Source organism: Syngnathus typhle, linkage group LG17 (genome assembly GCF_033458585.1).
Source record: "Syngnathus typhle isolate RoL2023-S1 ecotype Sweden linkage group LG17, RoL_Styp_1.0, whole genome shotgun sequence".
Classification (NCBI taxonomy): domain Eukaryota; kingdom Metazoa; phylum Chordata; class Actinopteri; order Syngnathiformes; family Syngnathidae; genus Syngnathus; species Syngnathus typhle.
Window position 1 is genome coordinate 792060 of NC_083754.1, and position 11723 is coordinate 803782.

An 11723-nucleotide genomic window follows, 5' to 3' on the forward strand; every position below is an offset into this window, starting at 1 on the left:
TCAATACAAATATTAGGAAAATTGACTTTAAATTGATTTGATTGAATAGACCAGAAAATAGGTTGAAAAAAAAATCTGAATTTACACTTGCCGAATTTTGTAGAATGTAGCAATATAGAGCAAGAACTCATACAAGATAAAAGAATGGACGAGGCAATGACGAGCTATGCTTAAACGTGATACACACACACACACGCACACACAAGCGCATACACACAGGGGTGCACGCAACATCCGTTGTACAACTAAGTTGTAAAATGACAATAAAGGGCATTCACAGATGTTTCTATAAGCTTACGTTCTTCAGATACTTTGAGAGCGACAATCGCAACTTCCCTTGTTATTTTTGCCTCATTTGGTATCCTTGACAACACCGACGGCATCCTAGGAGCAAAAATCTGCTTGCAACAAACAGCCACATACAGTACACACACACATACATTTCAAAGCTGCCTAAATCTCTCATGTTGTGCAGCCTTTCAGTCATCACAAGGTTTGCGCTTGCGTCTTGTTTCATTCTCAAACTGCACATTCCGCACTTCCACGTGGCTGCCTAATTAGTGGCCTGAAAGAGAGAGCAAAACGAAAAAAAGTGACAGACTGGAGAGCGCGGCCAAAAAGCGAGTGAGACCCCTGTCTTTATTAGACGATCCGGGGAAAGGAGAGCAGAGCCAGGCCAGGCCAGGCGAGGCAAAGCCAGGCGAGGCCAGGCCAGGCGAGACGAGACGAGACGCTTCACTGGTGGCATTTGCAGCGAGTCCGACAATCAAATATGAATCAGAGCAGCAGCACTGATTTGCAATTAAAATGATCTGAGCCTACCTGCCTCTTAATTAGGGCCTGCAGCAATGACACGTCGTCAGTGTGCAGGGTGAAAGAGTTTAGAAAAAGGGAAAAAAAAAAAGGGCATAACAAGCCTGCAAGGAGATTGGACGACGAGCAGGTCGGGAGGGAGGGAGGGAGGTTGCAACCTGCCAATCAGGTTGCAGTGTGTCTGCTCAAAATCCATAGCTACCCAGCGAGAGGAAAAATAACCAAAATGGCTGACTTCCTGCTCAGTGGCCTTTTGTGCGGCCTGTCGGCACTGAGCACCAACGCTATAAACGCGCAGCGCGCACCTTTTTACAGCTCATAAGCGTCATCTAATGGGCCGATCATGTCCGTGCGCATTTCCTTCCTGGGCCGTCAGTAGCAGTCAATTTGCCGCAACGGCGCTGACAAGCACCTCGTCATTAGCTCTGCAAGGTTGACGTCGTCGGTGTTACACCATTTGCCACGTGCGGAAAAAAACCCCGAAATAAATAAAAGGCTAGCCGTCACGAAGCCCGCTCCGCCCGCCACCTTGACAGCCCGCCCGCCCGCCTGCCCGCCTCACACCTGGCTGATCCACTTAATCGATGCCACTTCACATCAGTCGTGATGGACGCGAGGAGAAAGAGCAGAACGCTCGGGGAATTAGCTCGGGTTGATTAAGGCCGCGCGCGCCTTACAGGAAGTGACCCCAAAAGTGGATGATGTCATCGATTGCAGTCACTTTCTATTCTGGAGAAGACGCTTTGATGTGCACCAGCACAAAGTGAAAGTGTCGGCGGCGCTCCCATGAGAACTTTCATCCCAAAAAGTGCTGCTTAAGTCCGAAAAGACCTGCTTTTTTTGTGCTGGCTGCCTGGTGTTTATTTTGAGTGTAATTCCACCGGCAACCACTTGATGGCGGCACGCCGTTTAGTTTGAATACGAGCGAAAAGAGCTCATCCTAGTTTCATCGTGCTTTTTACGGCAGCAAAAAAAGAGCCGGAGCGTTTTGGGGTTGAACGTGTCCTTGTTTTAAACACAACACTTCATCTGGCATTTTAACGTTAGCATTCTGCTCTACGCTTACTTGCAGCGGCAGACAGATGCGACAGCTGCCGGGCCATATGCGACAAGCCTCTTAGATCCTTACTCCTTAATTATGGCCTCCCGCGGGCGCAATATTGACATTTCAGCTCTTTTGTGCGCGCACGCACACACGCACGCACCCTCCAAAGTCGGAAGACTCGTAAGGGTAACGCCGCCGACGGGTTCCATGGCAGCGCATCAAGCGCGTTGGCAGACACGGACGGAGCTGACTCGTAGGTTTTGCCGGCAAAGTGTGTTTATTTTATTTGGGGTTTTTATTTTTCCCCTTTGTGGCTCTACGCATAAATGTAATCACCGCAATCACAAGATTATAAGCCGTCAGAGGATGCCAGGTGGGCTACATTCACTCAAAGTGCAAAATGGCTGACTTGCTGTACATTTTGGGGCATTCAGACTTTTTCATCGATCCTGTTTTGCGAACGTCAATCGCGAAAAGTGCTGTCGAGGGATTTTGATTCGATGCACTACTGAGAGGTTTCATCCAAAACGGCTGCTTCAAACCAAAACGGCGGAGCAAATGTCCAATTTTAGACATGGGTCCTTCTTACCATTTGAATTGCGTCAAATGAATGAAAATTGGTCTTTTCAGTTCCGGAAAAGTCACTGGTTGGCAAAGAAATGATGAAGCGCTTCACACTGCGTGCGTGCCCTTTAAAGGGTTAAGGAGTGATTACCACGGCCAATTAGACAAAAAGTGGCCACGCACCAAGGCGAGCGAGCGAGCGGGCGAGCGAGCCGCTTGAAAATGGCACTAGAGGAGCCTTCGCTTTGATAAGGCCACCGGCGGGCGAGGAAGACGAGCGGATGAGTTATAGGAAGGAGGCGCGTCGGGGGTCACTTCAGCCCGCCATGCTCCCAGATTCACGGCGGCCACGCTTAATGTCACTGCCGCCGCCGCCATCGCCGTGTACGTGTGTGTGTGTGTGTGTGCGTGTTTATAGTGCGGCTGGCTTTATCAGTCTGGCATTTCCTGCTCTCAGACGTAAGCAGCGGAAGAAGAAGCCATCTGATGACCTCACAGAGTGTGCAGAACACGCATGACCTTAACAGCGAGTCGGCAGCTTGGCAGGATAACACACGCTGGATGGCTTTAGTTCACAACTGAGGATACTTCCAAAAATGGCTCTTTCAGTTCTCCAAAATGTGACAAAATATTTCCCCCAATATAGAAACTTGGATGACTTTAAATACACATGTTTACGTTTATACCAAAATAGAAAATATGAATTCGAAAATATCCAACTACGCCTGTAATCTTGGTGAATTTTAATACTCAACATGAGGTGTACATATACTGCATTTGGAAGCAATAGAATTTAAAAAGCCCATTTTCAAAAAGAACAGCAGGATATTAAACACCCTGGGAATATAAATCCACTTCTCTAATCATGCATGATTAGCAAATCCAGACGCAGTGAATCATTAGTACTCGAGCACCGCAAACTGTACCGAGGTTTTTGTTTTTGCTAGTCTGTACTCCGCTTTGACACGTTTCACAGAGAGAGAGCGAGAGACTCCTCATTTGCGGACGGGCGTGTATAATGTGTTGCTGGATGGTAAAAAAGGATGGAAAGGTGCACGCAAAAAGAAGCTTTTAACGGGCAGCATTTAGAAGCTCCCTGCCAGGTAAACGTGCACGCAAAGTGCTAATTGGGGAGCGGAGTGACGTCGGGGACCGCGCGGGAGTCGCCCCTGTCGTACGGGAGTGCAACTCGTGGAGAAAAGCCAACTTATTAGTGCGGCTGGCAAATCATTTTCTCCGTCCTCCTGCTGCTGCTGCTGCTGCTGCTGCTGAAAAGAGCAGCGGTCGGTCAAGCAGGCGTGTGCAACCAGCCCGCGCTCCCACCAGGCCATGTCGTGGAAGGACTTTTCAAATGGTTTTTTGGGATACCCCGTTGAGGGGATTCCCCACTGGATTTGGCTCCAAAGCAAAATGGCCGACTTTCTGCTGTCATTTTCGGTGCCACTTGTTATGCTCCTTTTTCAGGGCGCAGTGCCGTTAGCCCAAAATGGCACTTGCAAACCAAAATGGACGACTTTATTAGGCATCCTGTCATGACCAAATTTCCTACTGATGTTCATTGTTTGTATACTGATGTATTCCTGAAGTACCTGCTTAACACTAGCTCAAAAAAAAAAAAAGAAAAAAGTCTATTTCGCACCAACCTGTTGACAAGCAAAGGTGTTGACTGACACACGCGCGCGGCGGCGTCAAGGGGGAGCTAAAGACAGACTTTGTTGTCGCGGCGGCGGGCTAATTAGCCAGCCCCGCGCTCCCCAGCTCGCTCAACGTGTTTGAAATCCGCTGGATGGAGATAATTGAGCTGGAGATGTGCTACACGACAATGTCACGCTGAAGGACGCATCATCACAGATGCACACGCGTTGTTATTAGCGTGAAAGGTATGTTTGCTCACTCTATTAGGCTCATATTGTGTGTGTGTGTGTGTTTTTTTTTTTTAAAGATGTCAATAATTGCTTCGAGGCGGTGAATAAATGCTGTGAGCTCTTCAAATTCATTGGGATGTTCCGACTCTCGTGTCGGCCACCTTTTCTAGTTGTGTGTGAATTTCCAAATGGATTTCAGCGTGCGCTATGAAAATCGATTTGGCCAGCCGGACGACATAGACGCGAGGCGGGGCGACGCAAGGCGAGGCGAGGTCTCTCCCCCCGAGACTCAAAACAAGGGTTTAATTTGCATTTTAATTACAAACTTCCATGTTGCGGCGTCAAAATAGATGCTCGCTCGCTCGCTCGCTGGCGTCGCCTCCAGCGCTGCTCGGTACGGACATGTGGCCTTTACCTACAACTCATGTCATGCCTCCTATTTATGTTGTGAAAAGTCTTCTTCTCCTTTTAGAATAAATGAAACAAGTCCCTGCTACAAGCTTCACTCGTCAACCTGGAATTCTGTGTAGTACGTGTCTAGTAACTCACGCGTGCCTGAGCTTAAAAGGAAAGTCGGCCATCTTGGCTTTGACGTGGCCATTTTGTGTTAAGAGCCGTCAGAAGCGCCACCGAAAAATGGCATCAAACAATCCATCAATAAAGACAGGTGGTCTGCATCAAAGCAGCATATTTTCTCATGATGGCAAGAATAACTAAGATGGATGGACGGAGCAAGCAATACGTAGACAGATGGCCGGCCCCACACCAGGTATGTCACCAACCAGTGTCAATATCGTTAGCGCTACATTTCCCAGCGGATGATTCACCCCTTAAGCCAGAATCACGTGCGTTCAAATGCTTAAGCGACGGCTTGGCATGAAGGAATTGACAATAAAGCTGACTCCGAAAAGAAGGTGAAAGAAAGACGCTGGCACTTTGACTGATCCGCTCTCAGTTTTGTACTGATCCCGCCGCGGGTTGCCCTCACATCTTCACCTTCACTCTTCAAACATCATTTTTGTGTGTGTCTTTCGACACCTCGTCTTCCTTGCCAAAATACACTTTCCAAAAAAAAGCCTTACCTACATCAAAGTCTCTGGCACATCTGTTTCGCTGGCTGACTCCGCCGTCGGGCCAGCTGGACCCTGCGTCCCAATCCCGCTTCCCGTCCGTCCGCTGCCGAGGCAGGCTTCTTGGCGAGGGCCGGCGTGGGCGGACCAGACGGCGACTTTGCATCTGTTTGGCGAGGGAAAACAACTGAGATGGAGCGACCGGTGCGGCTTTTTCACGTCGCTCCGTCTTAACCTGCCGAGGCGCGTTGGAGCCTGCGTTAGCTTACTAGTTGTATAGCACACTGCACTTGGAGGCTTCACGCTGTTTAATGCCTCTCTCACAAGAATTAAAAGACAATGACCTATTGCGTACACGTAACTTTGCCTCCAGCGAGCTTAATGTTGACAAGGCAAAAGACATCAAGCAATGAATATTTGAACACAAATGGTGTGTCAACACATGTAGATAATTGAAGTTTGAAATGGATCGGATCCGATTTCTTTCGATTTGTCATGCAGTAGTAGTTGGTTGCACGTGTAAATACAAAATCAGCAGCGATCCTCTTAAGCGCAGGTATTGACGAGGACATAGGCTAGCTAGCAAGCTTTTTGGACATTTCTGCCATCTGATTGCCATTTCCTTGGCATGTGCGTGTAAACGTGTTTAAATTTAGAAAGGACATTTATTTACTCTCAGAGCGGAGCACAAGCTACAAACACAAAGTGTGCGTGTGTGTGTGTGTGCGTGTGCGTGTGCGTGTGCGTGTGCGTGTGCGTGTGCGTGTGTGTGTGTGTGTGTGTGTGTGTGTGTTTACCACACTGCATGGATATCCATTTTGACCGTTATGGCCCGCTTTTAAAAGAAATGACTACTTTCGGCATTTGAATATGAGCATTTTGGAGCCAAATACAAAGCTTCAGGATCGTCTGGTTCTAGTGCGCTCGGCACTGACTCGGGCGCCGCTCCGACGTGAAAGGGAATTGGGCCTAAATGATTTTGACGCTTCGATCGGCGCCGCGGGGCCGCTCGGGCGGAGGGTTTTACGGCCAGGTCTCTGCGGGCCTTTAATGCGGCGCATTAACCTCGCGCGCGCGCACACACATTCAAAGTCTTGTGAGGTAATACAAGAGCATTAAGGCTATGTGTTTTGGATTTCTTAGGGCTGATAGCTTCTTTATTTAGCGGGCCACACCCAAAAATGACATTTCCCCTCATCCCTGCCATTATGCGGTGCAAATCGGTCCGACGGTTACGTCGTCAGCCAAGATAGTAGTACATCCGCAAAGCCATTTGGAGAGGGCAGCGACCGGATTCAACGCCATTCTGCTTTATTTGCATGCCCGTGACAAACCACTGACACGTTCTTCTCATCTGGCTTCCATCTCGGTAGACACGCGAGGAAAAAGGGAAGAAGCAATCACGCCAGCTCCTCCGCACGGTGACATTTGACTCTCTAATTCCTCCGTCTTTTACGGCTATCATTCAGTGCCGCTCTATTGCTCTTTTTGCGCAGCTTCCCTCTTGTAAATCCTCCCCTGGCCTCCATCTTTGTCTCCTGCAGCCATTGTGCCTGGAGAGCCATCAATCTTCCTCAATGAGTGCCAAGCAGTGCCAAGGCCAAGTTGGATTACTCCTGGCTCTGCTCACTTCAGCACATTGTCTACAGACGTATGTACACAGTAGATAGATAAACGTACAGTCGGGCGCGCTGAAGAAAATCACATTTCCTCCAGGTGAGCCAAAATACTTGCTTTCAATATCGCATTTACGTTGCTGCCAAATCTGGATCAGATCTGGAAGTGGCTTTGGAATTCCACCCGAAAGAAAGAATATCAGCCTCATTCCAAATGGTAGAAAAGTACAAGAAACTTCCGAGGTGTGCGTGTGTGTGTGTTGAAGCGTCAACACTCATAAAAGATCAGGGGGGAAAAAAATCAGGGCCGCGACCTTGCAGACCAAAGGGTTTTTTAACGAGCCGCCTCGCTGCCCTCCATGCTTCAGTTGGCTGGCTCATGCCAAGAATGCTGGCGCCGGTGCCAAACAGGGAAAGATTGGAACACGTGCCTTAAGTATCCTTCATTGTACACAAATAGAAATAGCTCCTACGCTGAGTGCGTATGCCATAGTGCACAGCTAAAAAAAAAAAACAACGTGGCTAGGGATTCAGCACGTTTGCGGCGGTGTAACTAAGATGAAGCTGTCAGTCGGTGAGTTCCTATGACAAAATCTTCACATGCAATTAAAACATTGACAGTTGGTGATAATATAGTGATTTTCCCCCAAAAAGGAGGCTTATCATCTCCTCAAAGGACAAACTGTTTATGTGCACTAACAAAATGAGATTTGTCCATCCTTCTGTACATATAGTGAAAGATCCTGACAAAGTCTTTTTCCACCACCAAGAGCTCATGTAAATGTAAATTGTGTATTTCAGGCTTTTGCTACCATGTGAATTGAATGTGCTGTGCACTGTCTGTCTGTCTGTCTGTCTGTCTGTCTGTCTGTCTGTCTGTCCCTCTGCAGATGGAAGCCAGGGAAGTCTTGGCCTTATTTACTTGTTGACATTGTGTAATTGCTGTTGCGCCACCTTTTGGGACATTTAAGGATATGTATGTGGAGACATGGATGGACATTTGAGGACATGACACTTGGGGTGCGTGAATAAAAGGGAGCCAGCCACGACAACAGGTGGCTGGCATTTGGGGTCCTTTCAACGCTTGCGCCTTGCGAAAGCCACACACATCAAATGGAGGCATTTATGCATTGGGGGACATTTCAGGTGATCCACGACATATCTCTTGCTCTTTGCCTAACAGACATTGAATATGGCTTTCCCAAAGGCAGCTTTTTGGGGTCAGCTTTTTCCCCGCTTCAAGCAAAGACGGGACGGACGTCAGCCGTGTGAAAGGGACGAGCAGAAAGGCCGCCGCCCTGGAGCATATGGACGACTGAGCTAGCGAGAAGTGAAAAGTGGAAGAAGCATCTACTTAAGGGAGGCGTTTATTTGTCTCGTGATTAGCGTGGCCTCCCCTTGGTCTTCTGCTGATGTCTCCTCTCGCCCGCAGAACAGTGATGTTGGCCTTCTCATGGATATTCATGCAGCCCATTAAAACTTGAGCGAGCGAGCGAGCGAGCGGGGGAAGCTCGCATTGCTTGTTGCGCCAGGGAGAGAGAAAAGAACACCAGCTGAGGGAGGAGGGAAGGAGGCACAGTGAGCCAAAAGGGAAGCGGAGCCGAGGTGGAAGGGCTACATGAGGGAGAGGGACCTTGTATTGTTCCCCTGTGAAGCCACGATGAGATTCCGGAAGCCCCTTTGACGCAGACGCGCTGCAAAATAACATTTCGCACCGGCCGGGCCTGCCCAAGCACAATATTACGACGGCACACGAGGACATGTGGAGAGATTTGGAGGGCGAGGAGAAAAGCGGGGACATTTGTGGACAGTATTCGATGCTGAAAGAGGAAAGGAGGGAGGGAAGGTTAGACATTGAGGTTGCGCGCGAGGCTGGTTAAGATCATCTGGCATGATTGAATACATTTGCAGAAGAATGCAGGTGGATTCCAAAAGCCGGCTTTCAAAGGTCAAAGATTGTCCAGAGGAAAGCCAAGCTCGGGGGAATCAATATGCTGCTGGCTGCTGCTTCTGCTTCTGCTGCTGCTGCTGCTGCTGCTGCTGCTGCTGCTGTTGGCGGGCCCCACGCCAAAACCATTTCATGTTCCAACTTGGACGCTCGCTTTGTGACAAAACTTCAATTTCACAAGCGTATGAACTATCGATTTTGCAGCCGCCGCACCTTCATTGTCCTCTGCCTGCTCCTTGTTTTCTGATTGGAATGTGGCGAACGGAGCAGTTCTCTTGTGAATTTCAGATTTTTGAGAGCACAAGAACACAAAGCTCCATATTTTGCCGTACGAGCCGCTGTGATGGCCGTTACTAAGCCTCTTCTGAGCCGCATTGTCTGGATTTTAATTGTCGGATTAGCCAAAACAATGCGCCACGATACATCGTCATTTTCCATGCACACAGAAGGAAAGGAATACGGCAAAAGGTGCAAATCCAAGCATATTGGACTTTTGCAAGAAAAAAGGTACAGCTCAAAGATGAATGAAATCCCTTTATGAAGTCTGACGCTGCAAGCAGGAAACTTCTTTGTAATTCAAACTTCAACTCTGGGTCAACTCAGACTCCATGGGGTTTTTTTTTCCTCACGTGTTCCCACAATGTCTGAAGTTATTCCAAAAGCCTTCACATTTGAATGACATCGCACCCTCCCTTAAACCAGCAAATGCCAAATCGGACCAGATATCTCTCCACCGTGACGGCGCTCCACTCGGTAATCCCACCATTAAAACGAGCGACGGCTATTAAATGGCAGATATTATCAGCAGCACAATTGCGTGTGACTTTTAGGCTGAGTTCATATTCCGTCGTGCAGTTGTTATCACTGGTCCAAAGTGAGCGTGCTCCCCTTCCAGATGACCTGTGCTCTTAAAAGACTCGCTTTCATCTGCGTCGCTCCTCCTCGGCCTACTCCACTATTATTAGATACCGGAACACCGCACAACTCTTTAGTCACCGCATGCATGATGTGATTCAGCAAAAAAAAAAAAAAAAAACATTTCAGCATGAAGAGCTGAAAGCGCCATTAGCGCCCCCGGTTCTGTTCCATCTGTCATTTGCCACAATAGCCGTGCAAAGTAAATCACAACTTGTTGCCTTGCCTTCTTCACAATAGGTATTCATCTAGCTTGGATATTAGGTGCATTTTGTTTTCCTAGCCAAATGGGCTGGCGAGGTTAGCATTAGCATTGCTGCCAATGTATTTTTGTGAAGGTACAAAAAGTCACGCGCTATCCCGTAATTAGCACTTTGGGCCACTTTGGCTGGGACAGTGACCCGAGAGAAGGGGTCAACCGGAGCGGAGCTCACCAGTCAGCAGGTTATTGCCACAAATTTGGAGGTTTGACTGGCGACAGCTTTACGACGCCTGAGTGGCCTCTACCACGCGCCGCCTGTCACGTTCTATTAGCTCAGCCCGCTTCCATTGGCCGGCCGCCTGTTCCCCCGGCCGGCGAAGCCTCCTCCCGTAAATAAAGCAAACGGCCGCGTCGTGTAGTAAATGAAGACTGGGGACCGTGCGGGCATGCGCCCGGGCGCTCGCTCGCTTGCGTGTCAAAACATCGCTCCGGATAATTTAACCTACAGGAGCGAGACCAATGCGCCGGCCCGCCCGGCTTGGCTCGTCCTTCATCAGTTTCACTTTGACTTATGCTACAGCGCCGGTTAAAAGGCTTCCGTGTAAATGCTTCAACACACACACACACACACACACACACATTTGCCCAGTTTACAAAAGAAAAGGTTGCGTCTTTTCGCAAGAGGTAGCAGGCAGGAGAAAAGGCCATCAGTCGAATGACTGTTTTCAACATCTGTTTCCTTCTTCTTAAGTGCAGGTGCATCTCTCGCACCCGCATGGCTAAGTGTGGAAAGGTCACAACGGGTTGCTTTCTTTTTTATGAATGTCATCAATAAAAAAAATTAAAAAACCATCTCTATAGGTTCCGCTGTAGATTTGTCGCGGGCTAGTGAAATGTGAAACCTATACTGGACTGGAGTGGATCACGTTGAACGAGAAAGATCGTTGGGACGACCGAGTGACACTGTACTTGGACGAGAGTGAGATTGTTTGCTTGACGCTCAGTAGCAGAAGGAGCGCAGCTGTCGGTGGCAATCGCACCATTGTTCTCTGAAATTAACTTTGTAAAGCTTCTGCCTGCGTGTGCGTGACCAGAAATGTCACTTGATTTGCATTTTTGCACCCACTGCTTTCTTGGATGTTAAAGCCAATGGCTTTTTGTTTTGTCATTAGGCATTTCTTTTCAATTTGGTTGGCTCCTCTCATCGTGATGACGCGTTCAACGTGGTGCGTTTCTCAAAAAGCAAGGTTTCAAGATGAACCCTGTAGTAGACGGACGGGACGAGAACTTTGAGAATAACGCGAGATAGTCTTTCATAAAAAGATGGATGAAAGGAGGCAATTCCGACCGACACTGTTTGGCAAGATGTGACATCTTATTTCTCATTAGGCGAGATCACACCTGAGCGGGCAATTATCATCTGCCATCAACCACACACATCTTGGATTAGCTCACAGCGAAGCGAGAACACAATTTCAGACTTCTTCTATATCAGTGCTTCTCAATTATTTTCTGTTACGCCCCCCCCTAGCAAGACGAAAACTATTCGCGCCCCCCCCGTGACTATCCTAACTTGTCTTGTAAGTCGTAAAATGTTGCACTGTCGCAAACGTCACAGAAGTAACAATGAGAGCGCCACTGCCCCCTGCTGGGAAGATGCGCAATTACACTTTATTCTAGTACTG

General features: G+C 48.5%; 1 long non-coding RNA gene across 1 annotated transcript in view; it reads right to left on the bottom strand.

The window, feature by feature from the left end:
* The window catches only part of LOC133170351 (uncharacterized), a 49451-nt gene extending 43872 nt beyond the window's left edge, over positions 1–5579 (bottom strand). The window contains exon 1 of the long non-coding RNA XR_009718563.1: positions 5374–5579. This is a non-coding gene — a long non-coding RNA (uncharacterized LOC133170351). The remainder of the gene's footprint in view (positions 1–5373) is intronic.
* Between the last annotated feature and the right edge of the window lie 6144 nt (positions 5580–11723).